This window comes from Rhincodon typus, chromosome 23 (genome assembly GCF_021869965.1).
Source record: "Rhincodon typus isolate 14 chromosome 23, sRhiTyp1.1, whole genome shotgun sequence".
Taxonomy (NCBI): domain Eukaryota; kingdom Metazoa; phylum Chordata; class Chondrichthyes; order Orectolobiformes; family Rhincodontidae; genus Rhincodon; species Rhincodon typus.
Window position 1 is genome coordinate 9,517,637 of NC_063354.1, and position 26,887 is coordinate 9,544,523.

The window sequence follows — 26,887 nt, forward strand, 5'->3', positions numbered from 1 at the left end:
ACCTGTTCTTCCTCCCACCTATCCCCTCCTCCCACCTCAAGCCGCACCTCCATCTCCTACCGACCAACCTCATCCCGCCCCCTTGACCTGTCCGTCCTCCCTGGACTGACCTATCCCCTTCCTAACTCCCTACCTACACTCACCTTTACTGGCTCCATCCCCGCCTCTTCGACCTGTTTGTTTCCTCTCCACCTATCCTCTCCTCTATCCCTCTTCTATCCGCCTCCCACTCTCTCCCTATTTATTTCAAAACCCCCTTCCCCTCCCCCTTTTCTGATGAAGGGTCTAGGCCCGAAACGTCAGCCTCTCTGCTCCTATGATGCTGCTTGGCCTGCTGTGTTCATCCAGCCCTGCACCTTGTTGTCTCGGATTCTCCAGCATCTGCAGTTCCTACTATCCTTGACTGTTCTTCAATTGCCTTTGAAAATATTGCTAAGAACTTTGAACTTTGTAGAAATAAAGTAATGTATTTCTTGTTGCTGTTGAATGTGAAGGTTGGCAATCCCATTCAGGGTCACGTCTCCATTTATACATCTTTATTTGAAATTAATATGAAAACTCAGAAAATGTATTCAATGTATTTAATGTATCTAGATGTCTGCTCCATTCCCAGTGCTTTCAATTTCTAACATCACTCTAACAGACACAGCATTGAAAATATTCTCTAGAAAGACTCCAGTTCTGACTTTAATGTCAGCCATAATTATTTTGGTCCTGGAATGGAATGTTACCAGGTGGATTTTTTTTTATTATGAACATGCCAGACTTATCAACAGTAATTGAGATCCAACTCTCTCCAAGGTAATATGTGGGTTGCAGTCTTGACATTTGCACTCTATCACGCTCATTGCTTGTGACATCATTGATATCATTGCTTGCCTTGTACTCTGCTGAATTTGATGCGATGTTAAATTTCATGCAATCTATTTAAGATTTCCCTGTGAATGTGTTGTGTATTTGAGTGTTTCATGTTGACAGTCTCTTTGTGTACAGGGATTCTGTCATAAGCTTTTCTGATGAAGGGTCCAGGCCCAAAACGTCAGCCTCTCTGCTCCTATGATGCTGCTTGCCCTGCTGTGTTCATCCAGCCCTGCACCTTGTTGTCTCGGATTCTCCAGCATCTGCAGTTCCTACTATCTCTGTCATAAGTTTACTTGGTTTGAGAGCATTCAAGGCCATGTAGCCTGGATTTCATATTTATCTTTTATGTCAGATCCACAAGAGCTTTTCCAGGTCATTCTCTATCATTAAGCCATCAATTTTAGCATTCACTTTACATCCTGTAGGCAAATAGTTTCAAATCTGCAGAACATATTGTTTGCATATTGAACTATTCCCAATGATTAGCTGTACCCCTTATTCAAATGGGAATGGTGCATTAAGAATTTCTGATGGAATAAGTAATGATTTGGGTAATACGATTCAATAAGTTCCAATATTGAAATGGCATCATCTGTAGGTTTGGGTATTTCTTTGCAGTGAAATCAATCATCCATGCCCAGGTGGTTCATGTTGTAGCACTTTGTATAATGTGGCAGGATCATGCTTGAAAAATGTACTGGAATTCTTTGAATATATAACTAGTAGAGTTGATCAAGGGGAGCCAGTGGCTGTGTTTTATTTGGACTTTCAGATGGCTTTCAACAAAGTCCCCCATAAGAGATTAATGTATAAAATTAAAGCGCTTGGGATTAAGGCTAGCACTAGGAAACAAAGAGTAAGATTTATCGGGTCTCTTTCCGAATGGCAGACAGTGAATAATGGGATTCCGGGGGGATCAGTGCTAGGTCCTCAGCTATTCATAATACTTATTACTGATTCAGACAATGGAACTAAAGGCACATCTCTAAATTTGCAGATGACATAAAGCTGGGAGGGTGAGATATTATGGGAATGCATAGATGCTTCAGTGTGATTTGGGCAGGCTGACTGTGTGGGTAAAAACTTGGCAGATGCAGTATAATGTGGATAAATGTGAGGTTATTCACTTTGGGAGCAAAATCAGAAAGGCAGATTATTACCTGAATGGCTATAAATTGAGAGAGGGGAATGTGCAATGACACCCAGGTGTCCTTGTATATCAGTTGCTGAAGGTAAACATGCAGATGTAGTAGGCAGTAAAGAAAACAACTTCTATATTGACCTTCATAGCAAGAAGATCCAAGTACAAGAGCAGGGATGTCTTGCTGTAATTATACAAGGCTTCGATGAGTCCACATGTGTGCAATTTTTTTTCTCCTAAGCTGAGGAAGGATGCAGCAAAGGTTTATCAGACTGATTCCTGGGATGGCAGGACTAATATATATGAGAAGTTGAATCAGTTAGGATTATATTTGTTGGAGTTCTGAAGAATGAGAGTTGTCTCATAGAAACCTATGCAATTTTAACAGGATTAGACAATGTAAATGTAGGAAGGATGTTCCCAAGAGTGGAGAAGTCCGGACCAGGATCACAGTCTAAGTATATGTGGTAACCTATTTAGGACTGAGATGAGGAGAGATTACTTCACCCAAAGACTGGTGGAATTCGCTGATAATGGAAACCGTCACTGCAGTATGACAGAGGGTGAATTAGAAGGCTCTTCAAATGAAGCCATCTGGGCAGAGCTGAGAAGTAAAAAAGGGGCAGTCGCTTTGCTGGGATTATACTACAGGCCTGCCAATCAGAGGGAGATAGAAGAGTAGCTATGTAGGCAAATCACAGAGAGGTGTGGAAAAGAAGAATAGGGTTATTTGTAGGTGATTTTGACTGTGCTAACTGGGATCATCTCAGTGTGAAAGAATTAGATGGGGTGGAATTTTTAAAGTGTACCTAGGAGAGCTTTTTGTGTCAGTACATAGGTAGTCCTACTAGAGATGCAGCAGTGCTGGAGCTAACCCTGGGGAATGAAGCTGGTCAGATGGTTGAAGTTTCAGTGTGTGAGCATTTTGGGGATAGTGACCATAACTCTGTAAGTTTCAAAGCCATTATGGAAAGGGATAAGGATATTACAGAAACTAGGTGCCTAAATTGGCGTAATGCTAATGTCAATATCATTGCATAAGCTCTGGCAAACATAGATTGGGAACAGTTACTTGCAGGTAAGTCTACATTTGGAAAGTGGGAGTCTTTTAAAAGTAGTATAGTGAGAGTTCAGGACCAACATGATCCTCTAAGAGAGAAGGGCAAGGGCAGCAAGTCCAGGGGACCCTGGATGTCAAGGTTTATTGAGAGTTTGATAAAGACAAAGAAGGAAGAATATGTTGGTATAGAGCAGTAAAAACAGGGAAGGCCCTTCAAAAGTTTAGAAAATGTAGGGGGTAGGGTGTTTAAAAAAGAAATTAGGAAGGCAAAGAAGGGCCATAAACTATCTTTGGCATATAGAATTAAGGAAAACCCCAAAGCATTTTATAAGTATATTAGGAGCAAGGGGATTAGCAGAGAAAGATTGGAGTTTATTACAGACCAAAGGGGCAATTGGGCATGGAGCCAGAGGATGTGGGTGAGGTCTTAAGTAAATATTTCTCATGTGTATTCACAGAGAAGAAAAACAATACAGCTGGAGATTTCAGTTGGGATGGTGAGATTCAAGTGCATGTTAAGATTAGAAAGGAGGAGGAATTATATGTTTTAGCAGGCATAAAGTTGCATAAACCCCAGGGCCCGACGAGATGTATCTCAGGCTGCTATGAAAGGCAAAGGAGGAGATTGCTGGGATCCTGATGGAGATACTTAATACTTTGCTGGCCATACGCAAAGTGCCAGTGCGGAGGACAGCAAATGTAGTTCTTTTGTTCAAATAGGGCAGCAGGAATAAGCCAGGTAATTTTAGTTAGTCTGACATCAGTGATGGGGAAATTATTGGAAAAAGTTCTGAGGAACAGAATTAATCAATACTTGGAAAGGCAGGGATTGATCAGGGATAGTCAACATGGATTTGTTGGAAAGGGATTCTGTCTGACTAATTTAGTTGAGCCTTTTGAAAAGGTGACTAAGTATATTGATTAGAGTAGTGCAGTTGATATGGGTTTCAAAGGACTTTCGTAAGGCCTTTCACATGGTCCTACGTGGAAGGCTGGTCCAAAAGATAAGATCCCATGGGATCCAAGGCAAATTGGCAAACAAGTTCCAAAATTGGCTTACAAATAGGAAGCAAAGGATGATGGTGGAGAGTTGTTTTTGTGATTGGAATTCTGTGATCAGTGGTGTACCGCAGGGATCAGTGCTGGGACCCTTGTTGTTTGTTATGTGCATTAACAAGTTGGATGACAATGTAGCAAGTATAATTAGTAAGTTTTCAGATGAAATGCAAATGTCTTCATGAGCCAGGGCATAGAATATAGGATCTGTCCCCTCAGCATTGGAGCCAGCAGCAAGTCCAGGGCAGAGAGCCCTGCAGCAGCACTTGGCCTACGAGCCCCAAGCAGTGCGAGGAAGAATCCTTCAGGAGCACGTGTGAAAGCAGTCCTGAAGCATCACGCAGGCAGCGAGTCCTGGGGGCTGGCAGTGAGAGCAGGAGCACGCAGCCGAGGCAAGCGGGAGAATGCAGCCTGAGAGCGACGGAAGAACAAGTCCTCGGAGTGATGGAGAGACGGAGTCCCTGGAGCAACAGAGTGCTGAGCCCAGGAGCGACGGAGGGGCTGAGTACCCGGAACAATGTGGGGGGGTGGGGCCAAGTACCGGAGCAATGGACGGGCCGAGGTATGAATCCCAGTACAGCGCGACTTACCTTGTTGCTGCTGAGGGCCGGTGAGGAGCGAGCTGGAGGCTGGAGCAATGTGGAACAATTGCTGGACTTGGGCTTGGCACCACATGCTGAGCTGCTGTTATCGGACTGTAATTTAAAACCTTTTCACTATGTTGTAACTACCTCGTAATCAATGCTTCTGCTTTTCTTTAATCCTCTTTGTATGAGAACACTTTTTTTTATGCTGTAAGATTTGTACCTCAGTACTTGTACCTAAGATGGCACCATCAAAAGGCAGCCATTGTTAAAACTTTTCACTGTACCTCTGTATTGTAGTACAAGTGCAATAAAGGATATTCTATTCTAAAAGTCTTGTTACAACTTTTTAAAACATTGGTTAGATCACAGATGGAATACTGCATGCAATTCCGGTCACCACACTAAAGGGATGTAATTATATCGGAGAGATTCACCAGGATGTTGGCTGGGATGTAAGGTCTCAGTTATGAGGAGAGACTGGATAGGCTGGGTTTGCTTTCACTGGAGCAGAGGAGGCAGATTCGTATCTGATTGAGGTGTACAAAATTATGTGAGGCACAGATAAGGTGGATCATGAAAATCATTTCCCCCCCAACATGTGTAAGACCAGCTAGCAGAAGTAAATGGTTTAAAGGAGATATGAAGAAATGTTTTTCACCCAGAAGATGGTGGAAATGTGGAATGTGCTGCCTGAGAGGGTAGAGGAAGCAGATACTCTCAAAACATTTAAGAAGCATCTTAACAAACACTTAAAACATTGGGGCATAGTAGGCAATTGACCAAGTGCATGTAAATAGGATTAGTGTAATTTAGTATTTGTTGGTTGGCATGTACATAGTGGGCTGAAGGACCTGTTTCTGTACTTTATGACTCTATGACTCAATTGCAAAAAGCAGTTGAGGTCGAAACATTGTATGATTTCAAGACATTGGATAGAACAATTGGGGCGAAAAGGATCAAAGGATATGTGGGAAAAGCAGGAGCAGGCTATTGAGTTGGATGTTCCGCCATGTTCATAATGAATGATAGAGCAGTCTCTACTTCTATTTTCCATGTTTCCGTACCTGTAAATTTTTATATCAATTTCGACACTGTGATGCTACACCTGTCATACATATACCCGCAGCAAAAGATAACACTGTATATACCCCAATTTTGGGAGAGGCAGAATCTGATTCAAATAGTTTTCTGCTCTTGGTGCAGAGTGGCAAATGCTGGGAACACCAATTGAAAAGCTAGTCTGAAAGATTGTGCACCCAGCATACAGTGTGCCCATTTCCTATCCATTCCAAATGTCCAGTAACACTTTTGTCTAATGCATGGGTTAAAATTCTATCTTAACCATTTGGATTGATCTAAGTGTGAGCAAGCAAATGGGATTGGAACTGCTGGAGTTTTAAATTTGAATTAATATTGTTTGAGGTAGTGAGTTGCTGAGGTTTAAGGAGGGGATTCTACAACTTAGGGCCTTTGCAACTGAAGACCAAATGCAGACTTGGTTGCCTGCTTTGTGAAACACCTTCACTCTATCCATGAGAACAAGCTGGACCTTAAAGTTGCCTCCCATTTCAATACACCACTTTGGTCTCATGCTAACACTTCCATTTTGGGCTTGCAGTGTTCCTGTGAAATTCTCAAGCTGGAGAAACAACATCTCATTTTCTGATGTTCTGAGGAAGGGTCACCGGACTCAACATGTTAACTCTGTTTTTTTCTTCACAGATGCTGCCAGACCTGCTGAGCTTTTCCAGCAACTTCTGTTTTTGTATCTCATTTTCTCCTTCAGCTCTTTACAGACTTCAGGACTCAATATTGAGTTCAAGAATATCAGAACATGAACACTTTGCTCTACCTTGATTACCTCCCACTATCATACCATGACCATCATTTTGTTTTGTTTGTATGGCCTAGCTCCTAACAGGGCTGACCCATTTTCTTCTATTCATACTTATCATTAACATCTATTTTGCACCTTAATCTTTCCTTTACCACCATTGACATTTCCTTTCTCTTTTGCAGTGGATGCCCTCACCATCTGTTCCATTTACCCCTTCTCTGCCTTTGTCAGTAACATAAAATCCATAATTTTCCAGCCCCTTTCAGTTCTGAAGAGGACCGAGAATGTTAACTCTCTTTGTCGATTGCTGAGTTTCTTCAGTACTTTCTGTTTTGATTTCAGAGTTTCAACATTCCACTGTATTTTGCATTCGTATTGTGATGTGTTGTATAATACCATAGAAGACGTTTCACCTGGTGAACCTGTGCTCCTGTTTTTAAAAAAAATTGTTAATACCAGCTTTGTTTTTTCCTTTGGTGGTCTGTCACAGTATCATATGGAAGAGACCAAAATAACCCTCATGTGATACACAGTGTTAAATGCAACACAAACAAAATGGTGTCACACAGCAGAGTTAATGGAATTGTGCCCTGTCTCTAAAGCACAGTCATTAAAATGTTTGTGAATATGGTACAGCTCTCTAACTGGTTCGAGTTTTACAGCTTGACATGATCCGCTGTCATCTATTTCATTCTTTCTCTTCTCTGCTTCCTTATTAATGAAAAGCTGGATCTTTCAAGTTGCTGTAAATGTGTTTACATGCCAGCTGTTTCCCCAATTAAGAGGACTGCAGTTTAAAAGCTGCCGTTCAATCTTGTGAGGGAGAAAAGAGAAGTCCTAGTTTTATACTAATTGTACTGAGGGCAAGGCCTAGATTCTAGTCGAATTGGAAAGGAAATGAGCGTCATTTAGCTGTCACTGCAATGGAAATACAAGAGTCATGAGAGAACGCTCCCAATGACATTGAGTAGGCTTAAAGGTGCTGTTATGCCATCCTGAGGTTCTACAGCAGAATGAGGAAAAGAAAAACGTTGACAAAGAATGACCTTATGTAACAGACAGTGATCATAATCATGGATAAAGAATATATCCAAAACCTGAGGCTTTAGAAAAGAGTTAGAAGTTGTTTTAAGTACCAAGTTTGCCTAAAAGAATTCTTTACTCCTACGTCATTTGAATATCCTGCTCCATAATGTGTCATTTTGTGAAATGAAATTGTCACTTCTGCAGCCTGGCTAGTGTTCCATTTTATTAAGTAACTTGTCTCCGAGACAGTGCACAGATGGTGGGTCATATAGTGGCAATCCTTCCAGTACATAGAGCCAACCTCACTAATCACTGTGCTATTGATATCAGTACACGTGTGATCAATGAATTCAAGTCACCTTCGTGGACCAGGCATAATATGAAACTTCCAACTTTCACTCTGCTCTCACCTTCATCTGGCCCAACTTTGTCTCCTGTCTTCCCTTCCTCAATATCTCTGTTTCCATTTCTGGGGATAGACTGGTCACTAATAACCACTACAGACCCACTGATTCCCACAGCTACTTTGATGATACATCCTCATACCCTGCTTCCTGTAAAGACTCCATTCCATTCTCCCAGTTCCTCCGTTTCCATCACATCTGTTCTTATGGTACCAACTTCAACATGGGTCCTCTGAAATGTCCACCTTCTTCCTTAACTGATGATTCCCCAGCACTGTAGTTGACAGGGCCCTCAGCTGTGTCCGACCCATCTCCCACACTTAGGCCCTCACCCCCTGTCTTCCCTGCCACCGCAATAGGATCCCTCTTGTCTTCACTTCCCATCTCAGCAGTATCCACATCTATACAATCATTAGCCACCACTTCCATCACCTCCAGCAAGATGCCGCCACTAAACAAACATTTCCCTCCCCGCCCTTGTCAGCCTCCTGCAGAAACCATTCCTTCCAGGACATATTGGTCCACTACTCCTCCATTCCCAAAAACTCCCCACACCCCATGACACCTTCACATGTGATCACAGAAGGTGTAATACCTGCTTGTTTATTTCCTCCCTCCTCACTATCCAAGTGCCTGGAACACCTTCCAGGTGAGACCATGACTTACCTGCATTTCACTCAATCTAGACTACTGTTTTTGTTGCTCATAGTGCGCTCTCTGCTACACTGAGGGGGGATGAAGTGCAGACCAGGCGACTGCTTTGTGGAACATGACCCTGAGCTTCTGGTTCCCTATCATTTAAACATACCACCCTGTTCCCTGGCCAACATCTCTGCCTCGGGCTTGCTGTAGTGCTCCAGCAAAACTCAGCTCAAGCTGGAAGAACAGCACTTCATTTTCTGCTTTGGAACATTACAGGGCTCAATATTGGATTGAACGATCTTAGGGCTTGAGGCAACTTTTACCATGTCCTTACCCCAACCTTTGTTATCACATGGGCTGCTACGACAAACAACCCATTGTCAGCCACTAATGGTCCCTGTTAATAGCTATTCATTCTCCCTGACTGACCTTTACCCATTCCTTTGTCTGCCCAGCTGTTTTGCTCTCTCTCTCTCTGGGCTTCATCTCCACCTATTGTTTACTCCTCCCCTCTCCCCATCTTTAACATATATACTAACCTTTTCCCAGCAACAATCAGTTCTGTAGAAGGATCACTGAACCCAAATGTTAACTTTGTTTCTCTCTCCACAGATGCTGCTAGATCTAGTTTTTCTAGCATTTTCTGTTTTCATTGCTGATTTCCGGCATCCACAGTTCTTTGGGTTTTTTTGGACAATATGAAACTGACTAGATTCTGAATTAAGTAGTTCTGCTGCCAAAGCACTGGAAGCTTTCAGACCTGAATGTGATAGAAGTTCTACACTACAAAAACATAGTTTTCTTAAAACAGAATAGGTCTTTGTTAAGCTTTACTTGTGTTTAATGCAGATGAGGTGATCGTCACTATATTCTCTCAAACTGATGTCAGTAGAGTCATGGCATCAAAGTGAATCACAGCAAGAAATTGAGGAAATTAAAAGATTTTGTTTCCAATCAAGTACCAAACAGCAGGAGGGAGGGTGCATTTGAGGCCAGAGTGACAGGATCAGAGAGTGTGTGGAAGCAGAGGAGGTTGCAGACACTGTGTGCAGCAGATGATAGAGGCATTTGGAGATGAGGACAATGATCTTACAATTAATGCATTGGAAGACAGGAAATCAGCAATGACAGGGAGTTAGAGCATCACAAAATATGGGTGATGGAGTATTGGACAAATGGAGTCTTAGAGGGAGATTTGCATGAAAGAACAATGACCCTTAAAATTTAGTCGGGTTGTGTTGAGGACTTGAGATTTGGACAGGGTCAGGGAAGAAGACAATTATGGCCATGAAATGCAGAATTGTTTTCCTGAATGCTGAAGAGCTTTCATTTCTCTTGTGTGGATTTTTTGTTAAAAATGGATTCCAATCAAGAAAGCCATCTTGATTAACAGGTAGTCGGTGGCTGTGTTCTCTAGTAAGTTTTTGGCTGAGGATGTGGTCTGGTTGTTGGAGCAGAGATAAAGGGGCGGAGTGGGGAGGTGGGTCACAGGAATAAAGCAAAGTTTGAGGAGCTTGGGAAGTGGTCACAGAGGATTGGAGATGGTTGGTTGGCAGAACCAAGAGTTGGGGGCATGGGGTTTAGGAAGACAAATGAGGGGGAGACATCAAACTAGGGGTAGTTGGAAAAGATGTTGGCATTGACAGAAAAGGAGGTTCTTCGGGGAAAGAGACCATTAGTAAAGTGGTCAATATGGCCTTGTTGATGACTAAGGCCATCGGAATTACAAGGTCAAGGATTAAGGGAGACAGGAATTTACATGAAGGATAAGTTGGAGGGAAGAAAGAACACAGAACATGGAGGAAAGAGGGTTAAAAGAGAAAATACATTTTTTGTTTGTTCATGGGATTTTAGCATCACTGGCTAGGCCAGCATTTACTGCCCACCTCAAATTGTGCTTCAGAAGGTGATGACAAATTTTCCCTCTAAGCTGCAGCCGTGTTGCAAGATTCCTTACCCAGTGAATGGTGTCGGTATGCCAATCCCATTGCTGACATCTGGTTCTGGAAGTCACAGCCATACATGGAACTCAAAGGCCCGTGTAGCTGGAAAAAAAATTAAAGGGACGCTGGTGATGGTGAGCTACCGTTTTGAACCAAAACCAGAAAGTGCTGGAGAAACTCAGCAGGTCTGGCAGCATTTGCAGAGAGAGAAACAGAGTTAACCTTTTGAGTCCAGCGATCCTTACATGTTATTAAATATTTTATTATTTATAACTCACTCTTCATTACTATTCATTAAGAACTGCAAGAAAGTGTGGGCATATAGCTGTGAAGTGTGTAATGGTCTGAACAGTAACCCATTCCTCTGTTTAAACATCTTGTTGACCAATGAATGATGATTGGCTACCTGAGGGAGCTATAAGAAATTGATCATTAGCTGTGGAACCACTACCCAATATAAGTCAACCCTTCAGGTAGAGGTGGGGGCAGATGGAGCTGAAAAACATACATCAATAAATCAAAGGTCTCTGAGAATAAGGAACCATTATTCTGTAGCAAGTTTGCTCAATTTACGAGAAAGTCACGAGAGCTCAGTGCACGTGCCGGGAGTCAGAGGAAGTTGAAAGCCTACCTGCAGAAAGCCTGCTTTTGCTAATTGGTGGGTGTTGGAGGGGCATGTAAAGTATCTATCCCTCTCGACCTGCAGCCTTACAGGCAGCTGGTACAAATGGAGCAGAGGAGAGAAGCTGTGCACAGGGGACAGAGGAGGAAGTGGAGTTCTCTCAATATAGTTTCATACCAGTCTAATATATTCAAACAGCACCTCCACAAACCCAACCTCTACAGCAATGTATGAGGTGGTTATGTTTCACCAAGGAGGTGGTCACTAAACTGTGTCACCTCCTCTGATTAGACTGACATCTCCATAGCTGGGTGAGGATGGCACTGCCAGTGACTCTTAAGGTCACCACATCTCTCAGTATCCTTTCTGGCAGAGCTGGCTACGTTGTCCATATCTCATAATTCACTGCACAGCGAGGTGACTTGGTTAGAAGACGGGACTTCATCACGTGGCAGTGGCCAAGTGGTGTTATCACTAGACTGTTAATCCAGAGATTCACATAATGTTCTGGTGGCCTGAGTTCAAATCCTGCCAATGCAGACAAAGGAATTTGAATTCAATAAAAAAAAAAATCTAGAAATCTAATAATGACCATGAATCCATTGTTGATTTTTGGAAAAATCACTTCTGCCTTGGCATTGGATGCTGGGCACCATGCAGCTGGTATGTAGCAGATTTAGCTCTGGACGCACATTCCAACTATTCTGAAGATGAAGCAGCATGAGGTTTGCATCCTTTCAGCATTACCTCAACTGGGCATCAGGTAATTGTGCATCTCGATTGCACTCCCAAATACTGGCACCACTGAGCCTCTAGCCTGCAGTAGGAAGCAGTATGATTTCATGTCATGTGGATTCAGTCAGCATGTATTGATATGTTACATCGCTGAGAATGTGAGAGCTGGCTGGAATAGCTTGCCACAGGAGGATTTGGGTGCAATAAGGTTTAAAAGGATATGGGCCAAACACAGGCAAATGAGACTAGTTCAGTTTGGGAAAACTGGTCGGCATGGACAAGATGGACTAAAAGGACTGTTTCTGTGCTGTATGACTCTATAAAGTAAAACTTGACAATATCGAAGGAAACAATTTGTTACGATTGTTGGGATAGAACAGAGATGGATTTGAATGACCCAGGAGGCTAGCCAGGCCTGGGTTTGGAGAACAGATGGGAAATTCCACGTATACTGTAACATTTCAATAGCCACAGCAGCTTAAATTTCTTGGATAGCCAACTTGTAAAATAAGTGCTGTCTGTGGTACTGCAACTCTGGGCCCCTATCTTTACTTCTGGACTTGTAGGCCTCAGTTCCAATCTAGACTATGTCTTCACAGACTGAACCCCACAGACATTGACCAAGGGCTACTCTTCATAACATGCAACATTCCCGCTTGCTATATAATTTAATTTATATGACAAACATTTTGCATGATATCAACAGGATAGCAGTTAGAAAACAGGATTCCAAGACAAAAGTTTCTCTGGCTCTGCAGACACATGCCCAAGAGGCTGAAAAAGAAAATCTGGCCCGTTGCAAATGTTCCTGAAAATGTGCCTTTGCACATCCCTTACCAAACAGAATCACCATCAGCCATAAAAAGACATTTAATTACTGTGTGTTCAGGATGAGTTGATTTTTCAGTCACATTTCAGACATCAACAAATTGTCAAAATTAAATAAATGTAAGGAGGGTAATTATTTCATCTTGGTTTCTTAAAGCCAGTAATTGGCCATTTATAACCACCAACCATCTACAAATGTTACTTATCAATATGAAGTAGCCTCTGATTAATCTCAGAAATGACAGCAATTAGGCCAGTTGCTTTAATAATCAGACCAGATGAGGTATTGCGTTGGTCCCATTGCTATAATACAGCACATAATCTGTTTCATTGCAAGCCATGTAATTGGAACTCTGCTAATGCAGAAGACAGATCTCCATGTGATCAAACCTGATTATAACTCAGTGGCATAAAAACAGAATGGGAACACGTTATTAAATCCAGAAAAAGCAACATTAATGATCCATTACAGATGGCAGCAAGAAAATATCTTTTAACCTCTGCACTCGTATGTTGCTACGAAGAGACCTTTTTGGTGAATTTATTTTCAAAGTTTCAGGCCACAAAGCGACATCGTGCAATCCAATCCAACAGATGTACATCGACTATTCAAATCAGAATGTGAATTTTATACAACGTTAACATCCTGCTCTTAAAAGTTACAAATGAATCTGATTGCTTCTTAAGATCAATTGTTACAATTCTTTGTTACGCTGACCCTGGGGTGAGCTTCAAGTACTATACCCTAAAACATTTCCATTCAGTGTCACAGGCACCTAATTATCCTTGAGAAGGTCATGATGAGTTGCATCCTCAAAATCCAGGTGTCCACCTGGTGACAGACACGCCACAGTGCTGTTATGGACGGAATTTCAGGATTTTGACCCAGTTACAGAGATGAAACAGTGATATAGTTCCAATTCATGATGATGTGTGATTTGGGATACAGCTTGCAGGTGGTTGTGTTTCTATTGTTTAGGTCCAGAAAGCCCATTGGTGAAGGATAATACTAGATCCAATCTTTACTCAGTCTTATATCTGTTTGCAGAGTGAAATGTCACAAGTGTACACCTCCTAATGCAACCACACCGTTATCTTTGTATGTACTCAACTAACACTGCAACTGATGCTCTCCACCTGAATGCAAATAAATACAATTAATCCGTAATTATCACCCATGCACCCAAAGTCTTTGTTCCTCATGGTGTGATTACTTTCATTTATGTTCATCCATATTGTATCATGCCCTTCATCTTTAACTCATGCCTAGGTTTGCTAAACCCTTTCAAGTCTGCCCTAAATCATTAAAGTTCCTATACTAAGTTCCACATGACCATCATCCAGACCTTTGACAACTTTCTCCAGCTCTGAATCCCAATGATTCAAGACCTTAATTTAATTAAAATCATTCAACACAGGCGATGTGTTGTACATGCATGGTGCTGGAGCTGGTGAGCCCCATTGTGGTTCATAGTGACCATATCTGTAGCACGTGTTGGTTGCTCGAGGAACTCTGGCTCAACATTGATGAGCTGGAGCCTGAGCTTTGAACACTGCAACACATTAGGGAGGGGACAAGTTACTTGGATGCTGTGTTTCAGGAGGCAAACACGTCCCTTATATTAACTGTATCAACTTCGGTTAGTGGTCAGGGACTAGAGGGTGTGATTATGAGTGAGGCAGGTAGAGGGATCCAGGAGGTAGTGCTGAAGGAGCCTCAGTCCTTGAGCTTGTCTAACAGGTTGGAGATTCTTGCTCCGTGTGTGGATGAGAATGGGGGCTACAGGGAGGATGAGCAAACTGACTGTACCACTGTGATACAGGCAGCCATTCAAAAGGGAGGAGAAAAGAAAAAATGTAGCTGTAATTGGGGATAGTATTGCCAGGGGAATAGACACTGTTCTCTGTAACCAGGATCGAGAGTCCCAAAGGCTGAACTGCCTGCCTGGTGCCCGGGTTCAGGATGTAAAGGAATTTGGGATGGGAAGGGAAAGAACCAGCTGTCATGGTCCAATAATGTACCAAATATATAGATAGAAGGTAGAAAGAGGTTCTGCTGATAGAATATGAGCAGCTAAGGGCTAAATTAAAAAGCAGAAACAAAGTGATAATAATCTCTGGATTACTACCTGAGTCATGAACTATTTGGCACGGGGTCAACAAAATTAATAGGAAAATGCATGGCTCAGAGATTGGTTCTGAGAAATGGGTTTGAATTTGTGGGTCATTATCACCAGTACTGGGGAAGGAGGGAGCTGTTCCGATGGGATGAATCATGTTGGAACCAGAGTCCTAGTGAATTGTAAAACTAGGGCTGTAGATAAGGCTATAAACTAAATCATGACACCACGTTATAGTCCAACAGGTTTATTTAAAACACAAGCTTTCGGAGTGGTGCCCCTTCATCAGGTGAACTGAGAGAGGAGCACACAGGCACAGAATTTATAGGCAGAGGGATCAAGGGCAGATGGATCAAAAGATCATACAAATGGTGTGAGTGAAGTTTTGAATAATAAGTCTCTGCGGGTGATCAAAAGTGTCAGGCAGTGTGAGTAAAGTATCAACAGCTGAATAACAAGCAAAGGGATAACCTATAATCTGAATAAATGAGGCAGACAGATAACTACAAAAAATTAAAAATACGGTAGTTCTGGAGACAACCCAAATGACTGGAATAATATGATGGGTATAAGAGTTGCATGCCGAGGGTCTAACCAAAATAATAAGTAATCCAAAACTGTACAAACTAATTAAGGGAGAGCGATCATAACAATTTATGAAGGTGATGGTGTCAAAACGGAGAGTAAGGAAGATTTTACAGTTACAAAATAGTGTGATGGGGTCACATGTAGCGCAACATGAACCCAAGATCTCAGTTGAGGCTGTCTTTATGGGTACAGAACTTAGCTGTCAGTTTTTGCTCAGCGATTCTGCGTTGTTGTGTATCACAAAGGCCGCCATGGAGGACGCTTACCCAAAGAGGAGGCTGAATGTCCTTGACCATTGAAGTGTTTCCTGACTGGGAGGGAACATTCCTGTCTGGCGATTGTTGCGCGGTGTCCATTCATCCGTTGTCATAGTGTCTGCATGGTCTTGCCAATATACCATGCCTCTGGGCATCCTTGTCTACAGTGTGTGCAATGGACAACATTGGCCAAGTCACATGAGTATCTGCCGTGCACATGGTGGGTGGTGTTCCCACATATTCAGCACAGTGGCTCAGTGGTTAGCACTGCTGCCTCACAGCCCAGGTACCCGGGTTCGATTCCATCCTCGGGCGAAAGTCTGGGTGGAGTTTGCACATTCTCCCCGTGTCTGCGTGGGTTTCTTCTGGGTGTTTCCTCCCACAGTCCAAAGATGTGCAGGCTAGGTGGATTGGCCGTGCTAAATTGCCCGTAGTTTTCAGGGATGTGTAGATTAGGTGAGTTATAGGGGGATGGGTATGGGTGGGTTGCTCTGAGGTTCAGTGTGGATTTGTTGGGCTGAAGGGCCTGTTTCCACATTGTAGGGATTCTATGATCTATGATCATGTGATGGTAGAATCCATGTCGATGATCTGACATGTCTTGTAGAGGTTGCCATGGCAGGGTTATGTGGTGTTGTGGTCTATGTTGTCCTGAAGACTGGGTAGTTTGCTGCGAACAATGGTGTGTTTAAGGTTTGGCAGTTGTTTGAAGGTGAGAAATGGAGGCATAGGGAGGAGCTTGACGTTTTGCTTTTCGTTGTCGATGACACTTTGAAGGCTGTGAAAAGCATGGCATAGTTTCTCCATTCCCAGGAGATAGTAGATGATGAAGGATACTTTATTGGTCATATCCTGTGTCTGTCTTCTGGGGAGGTCATTGCAGTTTTTCACTGTGGCACATTGGAACTGGCAATCAATGAGTTGAGCATTGTATTCCATTCTTATGAGGCCATCCTTCAAAATCTTAAGGTGTGCATTGCATTCCTCCTCGTCTGAGCAAATCCTGATTATATGCAAGGCTTGTCTGTGGGGGATGGCATCTTTAATATGTTTATGGTGGAAGCTAGAGATGTGCAGCATTGTGAGGTTTAACCATGGGCTTGCGGTAGACTGAAGTACTGAGGTGTCCATCCTTGATGGAGATGCATGTGTCCAAGAATAAGACTCATTCTGAAGTGCAGTCCATGATAAGTCTGATGGTGGAATGAAACGCTTTGATATTGCTATGTAGTTGTTTCAGTGATTCCTTACCACAAGTCCAAAGGAAGAAACGGTCATTGATATATCTAGTGTATAGTGTTGGTCAGAGGTCCTGAGCAGCAAAGAAGTCTTGCTTGAACTTATTCAGGAAAATGTTTGCATATTGGGATGCAAATCTGGTACCATGGCTGTTCCATGTGTCTGGATGAAGAACTGGTTGTTGAAGGTGAAGATGTTTTCTCTAAAAAAAAAGTTGATCGGGTTGTAAAGAAGGCACATAGTGTGTTGACTTTCATTGGCAGGGGAATTGAGTTTAAGAGCCGTGAGGTTATGCTGCAGCTCTATAAAACTCTGGTTAGACCACACTTGGAATATTGTGTTCAGTTCTGGTCACCTCATTATAGGAAGGATGTGGAAGCATTAGAGAAGGTGCAGAGGAGATTTACCAGGATGCTGCCTGGACTGGAGGGCAGGTCTTATGAGGAAAGGTTGAGGGAGCTAGGGCTTTTTTCATTGGAGCAAAGAAGGATGAGAGGTGACGATAGAGGTACACAAATGATGAGAGGCATAGATAGAGTGGATAGTCAGAGACTTTTTCCCAGGGCAGAAATGACTATTACGAGGGGGCATAATTTTAAGGTGATTGGAGGAAGGTATAGGGGAGATGTCAGAGGTAGGTTCTTCACACAGAGAGTGGTGGGCGTGTGGAATGTGCTGCCGGCAGTGGTAGTGGAGTCAGATACTTTAGAGACTTTTAAGCGACTCTTGGATAGGCACATGGAGGATAGTAAAATGTAGGGTATGCAGGGTAGATTGATCTTTGTAGGATAATAGGTCGGCACAATATCGTGGGCCGAAGGGCCTATACTGTGCTGTACTGTTCTATGTTCTGCGTTCTATGTTCTATGTTGTGGTCAAGGATAAAGCAGATGAGTTGTAGGATGGTGTCTGGAAATTGGCAGTTGTTGGTGTTGAGTACTGAGGCTATTGCGACGATGCTGGCATTGTGGAAGATGCTGGTGTAGAGTGCTGAAACGTCCATTGTGATGGGGAATGTTCCTGGTTCAACTGGTCCGTGGGAGCTGAGTTTCTGTAAGAAATCTGTAGTGTTGCGGCAGAAGCTGGGGGTTCCTTGTACAATGGGTTTCAAGGTGCCCTCCACATAGCCAGAGAGGTTCTCACACAGGGTCCCATTGCCTAATACAATGGGATGTCCAGGTATGTTGGCTTTGTGTATTTTCAGAAGGCAGTAGAAGCCTCCTATGCGAGAAGTATGTGGGACGAAAGTGCTTAGGATACTCTGAAGGTCTGGATCAAAGCTCTTGATCAGTCTGTCCAGTTGATGGGTGTGTTCTTTGGTCGGATCGGTAGGTAGTTGCCTGTAGTGTTACTGGTTGCTCAGCTGTTGGTATATTTCTCTGCAGTTGTCTGTTTTATTCTGTATGATGATGGCTCCTCCTCTTTCTGCTTGTTTGATGACAATGTCGCAATTGGTCTTGAGAGCGGATGGCATTGCGTCATGCTTGGGTGACGTTCTGCGCTATCTTGTGAGCGTGGCTGATGAATCTGGTGTTAACACATCTCCTGACAGCTTGAGCAAACATGTTGAGCCTCGGGCAGGGGCCTTCCAGAGGGGTCCAGTTCGAATCTTCCTTCCTTGGTTGCTGCACCACGGATCTCTCTGTCAACTGTTCCGGTTCAATGGTTGTCTCATTGAGCTCGCTGCTGATGTCCTGGGGTTTGTGGAAGAATTCCCAGAGCCTCATTCGTCTGATGAATTCCTCTGTGTCTGTTGCGAGACCAATGGGGTCCATTTTGGTGGTGGGGCAGAAATTGATCTCTCAGCTGAGAACTTCAATTTTGTCCGGTTGAAGGGTGTGGTCAGACAAGGTGATGATGGATTTCACTGTAGCAGTACCGGTTTCAACCATGGTACCGGGTGACACTTGGTTACTGCTGGTGGTGATGCCAGGTTTCTCCAGTTTCTTGTTCTTGGTGTGCATTAGGCGGTGTAGTCCCGTTGTCTTGTCTGTTTGGCAGTGTCTCGTAGCTAGTCTGCTGTGTCCTGGGCACAAACTGAGAATATGGAGTCTATCTCAATTTCAAGGTTGCAGCATCTGCTGTAGAGTTGGTAAACGAGATGATTGAGGAGTGTACGAGAAGTGCGATGGCAGAGTCTCTCAGCGTAGTCTGTGCTGTAGGTCAACTTGAGTGGGTTCGTGGTTTGTAGTCCTTTCGGGATTTTCTCTGCTTTCTTGCATCTCTGCAGAAACTTGATGTCTGTGTTGATATGAGCAATCTTCTTAGAGATCCTTTCCACTTTGAACCAGCAGTTGGTGGTGTCGATGGCAGCCATGATGTGGAGGTGCCGGTATTGGACTGAGATGGACAAAGTCAGAAGTCACATGACACCACACATGTGACTCTTATACCTATCATGTTATTCCAGTCATTTGGTTTGTTTCCAGAACTACTGTAGTTTTAATTTTTTGTAGTTATCTCTCTGCCTCATTTAATCGGATTATAGCTCATCCCCTACACTTACCATTCAGCTGTTGACACTTTACTCACACCGTCTGACACTTTTAGTCACCTGCACAGACCTATTATTCAACACTTCACTCACACCATTTGTATGGTCTTTTGATCTCTCTGCCCTTGATCTTTCTGCCTATAAGTTATGTGTCTGTGTGCTCCTCTCTCAGTTCACCTGATGAAGGGGCACCACTCCGAAAGCTTATGATTTCAAATAAACCTTTTGGACTATAACCTGGTGTCATGTGGCTTCTGACTTTGTCCACCCTCGTCCAACACCGGCACCTCCACATCATAAACTAAATAGTGAGGGAGGCATTCAATTGTATGGAAAATATAAAATCAAGATGGAGAGGGTAGGATTGATGGTTAGCGATGGGGTTGGTTGTTACCAGAAGATAAAAGGCAAAGACAAAATGTATGAGTATCATATTGTACCAAGGAACCATAAAAGTGCAGCGAAACTTAATAATAGAACAAACTTAAAAGCTTTGTATCATAATGTATGAAACATTCAGAATACGGTAGATGAACTGATGGCACAGATCGAAGTAAATTGAGGTCACAAGGACTTTAAACTAATTACAGTGGGGGGAGGGCTAAGGAGAAGTTTTAACAGTTTCCAGAAAAAGTAATAGGACAGACAGTATGAAAAGGGTCAGGAATCTAACATCAGGTGCAGCAGATAAGGGAAAACAATGACAAGGGGGGCAGTCAACGCAGGACTGACGGTGCTGCACTTAAATGTGTGCTATATACAAAACATGGTAAATGAACTTCTGGCGCAGATTGAAATCCGCAGGTACAATGTTGTGGGTATCACAGAGATATGGCTGCAAGAGGATTGGGCTGGAAATTAAATATTCAGGGATACACATCATATTGAAAGGTCAGACAGGTAGGCAGAAGGGGCGGGTTTGCCTTATTTATGAGAAATGAAATTAAATCGATAGCAAGAAGCGACGTATGTTCTGAAGGCATAGAACCTGTGTGGGTAGAATGGGAGAAAAAGACCCTGATGGGAGTTGTGTACAAGATTTCTAGCAGTAATCATGATGTGGGTCAGAAGATAAATCAGGAGACACCGTGTGACTCCTTACGAGCTCCCTACAGCAGATCTAACTCTAGCATTCCTTAAACCTTTTTTACCCCTAACATCTGCATGTCCTTGATTGCTATGATCTGCCTGTACTGCTCGCAAACAAAGCTTTTCACTGTATTTAGGTACACGGGACAATAAACCAAATCAAAGCAAGTCAAGTCAAAAGGCATGTGAGAAAGGCATTATTAAAATAATCATGGGGCATCCTTCAAAGTGCAGGTGGGCTAGGAAAATCAAGTTGGCAGAGAATCCCGAGAAAAGAAATTCATGGAATGTCTATGACGTGGCTTGTTTTTGAAGCAGCTTGTGATAGATCCCACTCGGGAACAGGCAATTCTGGATTTAGTGATGTGTAATGAGGCAGACTTAACTAGGTAACTTAAGGTGAAAGACCCCCTCAGGGGCAGTGACCATAATATGATAGAATTCATCCTGCTGTTTGAGAAGGAGAAGATTGAATCAGGTGTAACGGTATTCCAACTGAGTAAAGGTTAATGCAAAGACATGAGGGAGGGGCTGGACAAAATTAATTGGAAAACAAGTCTAACAGGAAAATCATGGAGCACCAATGGCAGGAGACATTTTATTTACTTTTGGGGGAACATGGGCATCACTGGCTGACCAGCATTATTGCCTGACTATGACTGAAAGTGGGTCTGGAAGGTGCTGTCTGAGGATTGTTGGTGAATTTCTGCAGTACATCTTATAGATAGTCCACACTGCTGCTACTGAGCGTTGGTGATGGAGGGAGTGGATGCTTGTGGATGTAGTGCCAATCAAGCAGGTTGCTTTGTCCTGGATGTTGTCAAGCTTCTTGAGTGTTGTTGGGGCTGCACTCATCCAGGCAAGTGGGAAGTATTCCATCACAATCCTGAATTGTGCCTTTTAGATGATGGACAGGCTTTGAGGAGTCAGGAGGGAAGGTACTCACTGCAGTATTCCTAACCATTTCAGAGGGCAATTGAGAGCCAACCAAATCGTTGTTGGTCTGGAGTCACATGTAGGCCAGACCAGGCAAGGATGGCAGTTTCCTTCCCTAAAGGATATCAGTGAACCAGATGGGTTTTTCCGACAATCAGCAATGATTTCATGGTGATCAGTAGATTCTTAATTCCTGATTTTTTAAATAATTATTCAAATAATATAATATTTAATATTTAAATAATTATTCAATTCAAATTCCACCATTTGCTGTGGTGGGATTCGAACCCGGGTCCCCAGAACATTAGCTGGGTTTCTGGATTAATAGTCTAGCGATAATCCCACTAGGTCTTCACCTACCCACAAACTGCGACTCTTGTCTTTCCAGATGGAAGTGATCGTTGGTTTGGAAGGTGCTGTCTGAAGATCTTTGGTGAATTTCTACAGAGCATCTTGTAAACTCCTGATTTGTGCCTTTTAGATGGTGGACGGACTTTGGCAAGTCAGGAGGTCATTTACTCACCGCCGAATTCTCAGTCTCTGGCTGGTCTTTTAGCTGTTGTGTTTACGTGGTGAGTCCAGTTGAGTTTCTCGTCAATGGTAACCCCCTGGATGTTGACAGTGGGGAATTCAGTGGTGACAACATCATTGATTGGCAGGAGGCGGTGGTTAGAATGTTTCTTATTGGTGATGGTCATAGCCTGGCATTTGTGTGGTGTAAATATTACTTGTCACTTGTCAGCCCAAGCCTGGACATTGTCCAGTTCTTGTTGCACTTGAACATGGACTGCTTCAGTATCTGAGGAGTTGCGAATGGTGCTGAATATTGTGCAATCATCCACAAACATGCCCACTCTTACCTTATGATGGAGGGATGTCATTGATGAAGCAGCTGCAGATTCTTGGGCCCAGGACCCTGAGGAACTCTTGCAGAGATGTCCTGGAGCTGAGATAACTAATCTCTAACAACCACAACCATCTTCTTATGTGCCAGGTGTGACCCCATTGAAGAGTTTGCCCCCTGATACCCATTGTTTCCAGTTTTGCTAGGGCTCCTTGATGCCACACTCGGTTGAATGTAGCCTTGATGTCAAGGGCTGTCACTCTTGCCTCACCTCTGGAATTCAGCTCTTCTGTCCATGTTTGGACCAAGGCTGTAATGAGGTCAGGAGCTGAGTAGCCCTCATGGAACCCAAAGTGAGCATCACTGAGCAGGTTATTGCTGAGCAGGTGCTGCTTGATAGCGCTGTTAGTGACACCTTCCATCACTTTACTGATGATCAAGGATAGACTGATGGGGCGGTAATTGGCTGGTTGGATTTGTCCTGCTTTTTGTGTACAGGACATACCTGTGCAATCTTTCATATTGTCTGGTAAAAACCAGTGTTGTAACTGTGCTGGAACAACTTGGCTAGGGCAACTGCAAGTTCTGGAGCACGTCTTCAGTACTATTGTGGGAATGTTGTCCAGGCCCATAGCCTTTGAGGTATCCAGTGTCTCCAACCGTTTCTTGATATCACGTGGAGTGAATCAAGTTGGCTGAAGACTGGCATCTGTGATGCTGGAGAAGACTGAGATGGTTCATCCACTTGACACTTCTGACTAAAGATTGCTGTGAATGTTTCAGCATTTTGCACTGGTGTGCTGGGCTCTTCCATCATTGAGGATGGGGATATTTGTGAAGCCTCCTCCTCCAGTGCGTTGGTTAATTGTTCACTACCAATCACGACTGTATGTGGCAGGACTGCAGAACTTTTGAATCTGATCCTTTGGTTGCGGGAATGATTAGCTCTTTCTATCAATTGCTGCTTGTGCTGTTGAGCATGCAAATAGATGTGTTTGGTAGCTTCACCAGGTTGCAAAATGCATTTTTAGGTATGCCAGGTGCTGTTCCTGGCATGCCCTTCTGCGCTCTACTTTGAACCAAGGTTGATCCCCTGCTTGATGGTAATGGTTAAGTGGGGGATATGCCGGGCAATGAGGTTACAGATTGTGCTGGAGTATAACCCTGCTGCTGTTGATGGCCCACAGCACCTCATGGAGGCCCAGTCTTCAGTTGCTAGATCTGTTCAAAATCTGTCCCATTTAGCACAGTGGTAGCTCCAACAATGTGAGGGAGGTATTCTCAATGTGAAGGCAGACTTCATCTCCACAAAGATTGTGTGACGTTCACTCCTTTTTGTTTTCTTTTTCTATTCATTTGTGGGACGTGAACAGCATTTCTTGCCCATCCCTAGTTGCCTTTGTGGTGGTGAGCTGCCTTCTTGAACTCTGAGTGATACTGTCATGGACAGATGCATCTGAAACTGGCAGATTAGTAAGGATGAGATTAATTATGTTTTTTCCTCTTGTTCGTTCCCTCACCACTTGCCGCAGACCCAGTCTAGCAGTTATGTCCTGTAGGACCCGACCAGCTCGATCAGTAGTACTGCTGCTGAGCCACTTTTGGTGGTGGACATTGAAATCCCCACCCAGGGTACATTTTGTGCCCTCGCCATCCTCGGTGCTTCCTCCAAGTGTTGTTCAACATGGAGGAGTACCGATTCTTCTGCCGAAAGTCGATGGTGTGTGGTGATCAGCAGGAGGTTTCCTTGCCCATGATTAACCTGAAGTCCTGAGACTTCGCGGGAATTTTTTTAATTCATTCACAGGATGAGGACAATCGCTGGCCAGGCAGCATTTATTGCCCATCCCTAATTGCCCAGAGGGCAGTTATGAGTCAACCATATTGCTGTGGGTCTGGAGTCACACGTAGGCCACTTCCTTCCCTGAAGGACATAAGTGAACCAGATGGGTTTTTCTGACAACCAGCAATGGATTCATGGTCATCATTAGACTCTTAATTCCAGATATTTCCTGAATTCAAATTCCACCAAATGCTGTGGCGGGATTCGAACCCAGGTCCCCAGAATAATATCTGGGTAACACGCCAGCGATAACACCACTAGGCCATTGCCTCCCCTTACTTGGGTTCCGGAGTCAATGTTCAGGATTCCCAGGGCGACCCCCTCCTGACGATATACCACTGTGCTGCCACTCTGCCAGTGGGACAGGACGCACCCTGGGATGGTGATAGTAGCATTTGGTACATCATCTGTAAGGTATGATTCCCGGAGTATGACTATGTCAGGTTGTTGCTTGGCTAGTCGAGAGGACAGCTGTCCCAATTTTGGCATTAACTCCCAGACATTAATAAGGAGGACTTTGCAGGGTCAACGGGGTTGTTTCTGCCGTTGTCTCAATTCCAATGAATATACATAAATATTGGCTTCAGCTGAAGAAATTAAATATGAGAGAATAATTGGATTCAGACAACTTCTCTGCGGATGGTACTGCAAATTTGTTGAAATACTAATTCAGCACTCTTCTATTATTTAGGTGCCTCTCAGCGCAATGCTCTGCTTTAAAACTGACATCAATTGAGTGGTGTTAATTCAAGAATTAACTGACAGGTGTGTCCCTCATTGCTCCACAGTGAGGCATTTAATATCCTCCACTTTTGCAGGGAGCAGTGAGAGCGAGGACCAGGGGGCTGCCGTGAAGGTAAGTTAATCATTTAAAAGCTGACCTCGTGGGATCAGCGGCCTCCATTTTTGCAGCAGCAGCGGGAGCAGTGAGAGCAAGGACCAGGGGGCTGCCGGGCAGGTAAGTTAATCGTTTAAAAGCTTACCTCGTGAATAGGCGGAGCGCACGCTGAGCAGGAGCGGACACGGGACGGCTGAGGAAGTGAGGTAATATATTTGGGCGGTTGCTTTACCCAAAACACTACTTAGGTAGTGTCTCCCACCCATCCTCTTCCTCTAACCAAAAAAAAGGTTCTGAGCGCCGATTTGGTAAGGTTACGAGTTTTTTTTTCAGTAGTCTGTTTGGGAATTCAGAACAGTGGCAATGGATGTTAGGGCAGTTGCATGATCCTCCTGTAGAATGTGGGAGGTAAGGGTCACCACTAGTGTCCCCACTGACTTCATCTGCGGGAAGTGCACCCAACTCCAGCTCCTCGGAAACCGCGTTAGGGAACTGGAGCTGGAGCTGGATGAACTTCGGATCATTTGGGAGGCTGAGGGGGTAATTGAGAGGAGTTACAGGGAGGTAGTCACACCTCAGGTACAGGAAAAAGGTAGATGGGTTACAGTCAGGGGACGGAATGGGAACAGGCAGACAGTGCAGGGATCCCCTGTGGCCGTTCCCCTCAAAAACAAGTATACCGTTTTGGATACTGTTGCGAGGGACGACTTACCAGGGGTAAGCCATGGGGTACAGGTCTCTGGCACAGAGTCTGTCCCTGTTGCTCAGACGGGAAGGGGGGAGAGGAGAAGAGCATTAGTCAGTGGGGACTCCATAGTTAGGGGGACAGATAGGAGATTCTGTGGGAACGAGGGAGACTCGCGGTTGGTGTGTTGCCTCCCAGGTGCCAGGGTCCGTGATGTCTCGGATTGTGTTTTTGGGATCCTTAAGGGGGAGGGGGAGCAGCCCCAAGTCGTGGTCCACATAGGCACCAATGACATAGGTAGGAAAAGGGATGGGGATGTAAGGCAGAAATTCAAGGAGCTAGGGTGGAAGCTTAGAGCTAGAACAAACAGAGTTGTTATCTCTGGTTTGTTACCCATGCCACGTGCTAGCGAGGCGAGGAATAGGGAGAGAGAGCAGTTGAACACGTGGCTACAGGGATGGTGCAGGAGGGAGGGATTCAGATACCTGGATAATTGGGGGTCATTCTGGGGTAGGTGGGACCTCTACAAATGGGATGGTCTACACCTGAACCAGAGGGGTATCAATATCCTGGGGGGGAAATTTGCTAATACTCTTCGGGAGGGTTTAAACTAATTCAGCAGGGGGATGGGAACCTGAATTGTAGCTCCAGTGTACAGGAGGTTGAGAGTAGTGAGGTCATGAATAAGGTTTCAAGGTCGCAGGAGTGTACCAGCAGGCAGGAAGGTGGTTTGAAGTGTGTCTACTTCAACGCCAGGGGCATCTGGAATAAGGTGGGTGAACTTGCAGCATGGGTTGGTACCTGGGACTTCGATGTTGTGGCCATTTCAGAGACATGGACAGAGCAGGGACAGGAATGGTTGTTGCAGGGTTCCGGGGTTTAGATGTTTCAGTAAGATCAGGAAAGGTGGTAAAAGAGGGGGAGGTGTGGCATTGTTAGTCAAGGACAGTATTACAGTGGCAGAAAGGACGTTTGATGAGGACTCGTCTACTGAGGTAGTATGGGCCGAGGTTAGAAACAGGAAAGGAGAGGTCACCCTGTTGGGAGTTTTCTATAGGCCTCCGAAAAGTTTCAGAGATGTAGAGGAAAGGATTACAAAGAGGATTCTGGATAGGAGCGAAAGTAACAGGGTAGTTGTTATGGGGTACTTTAACTTTCCAAATATTGACTGGAAACGCTATAGTTTGAGTACTTTAGATGGGTCAGTTTTTG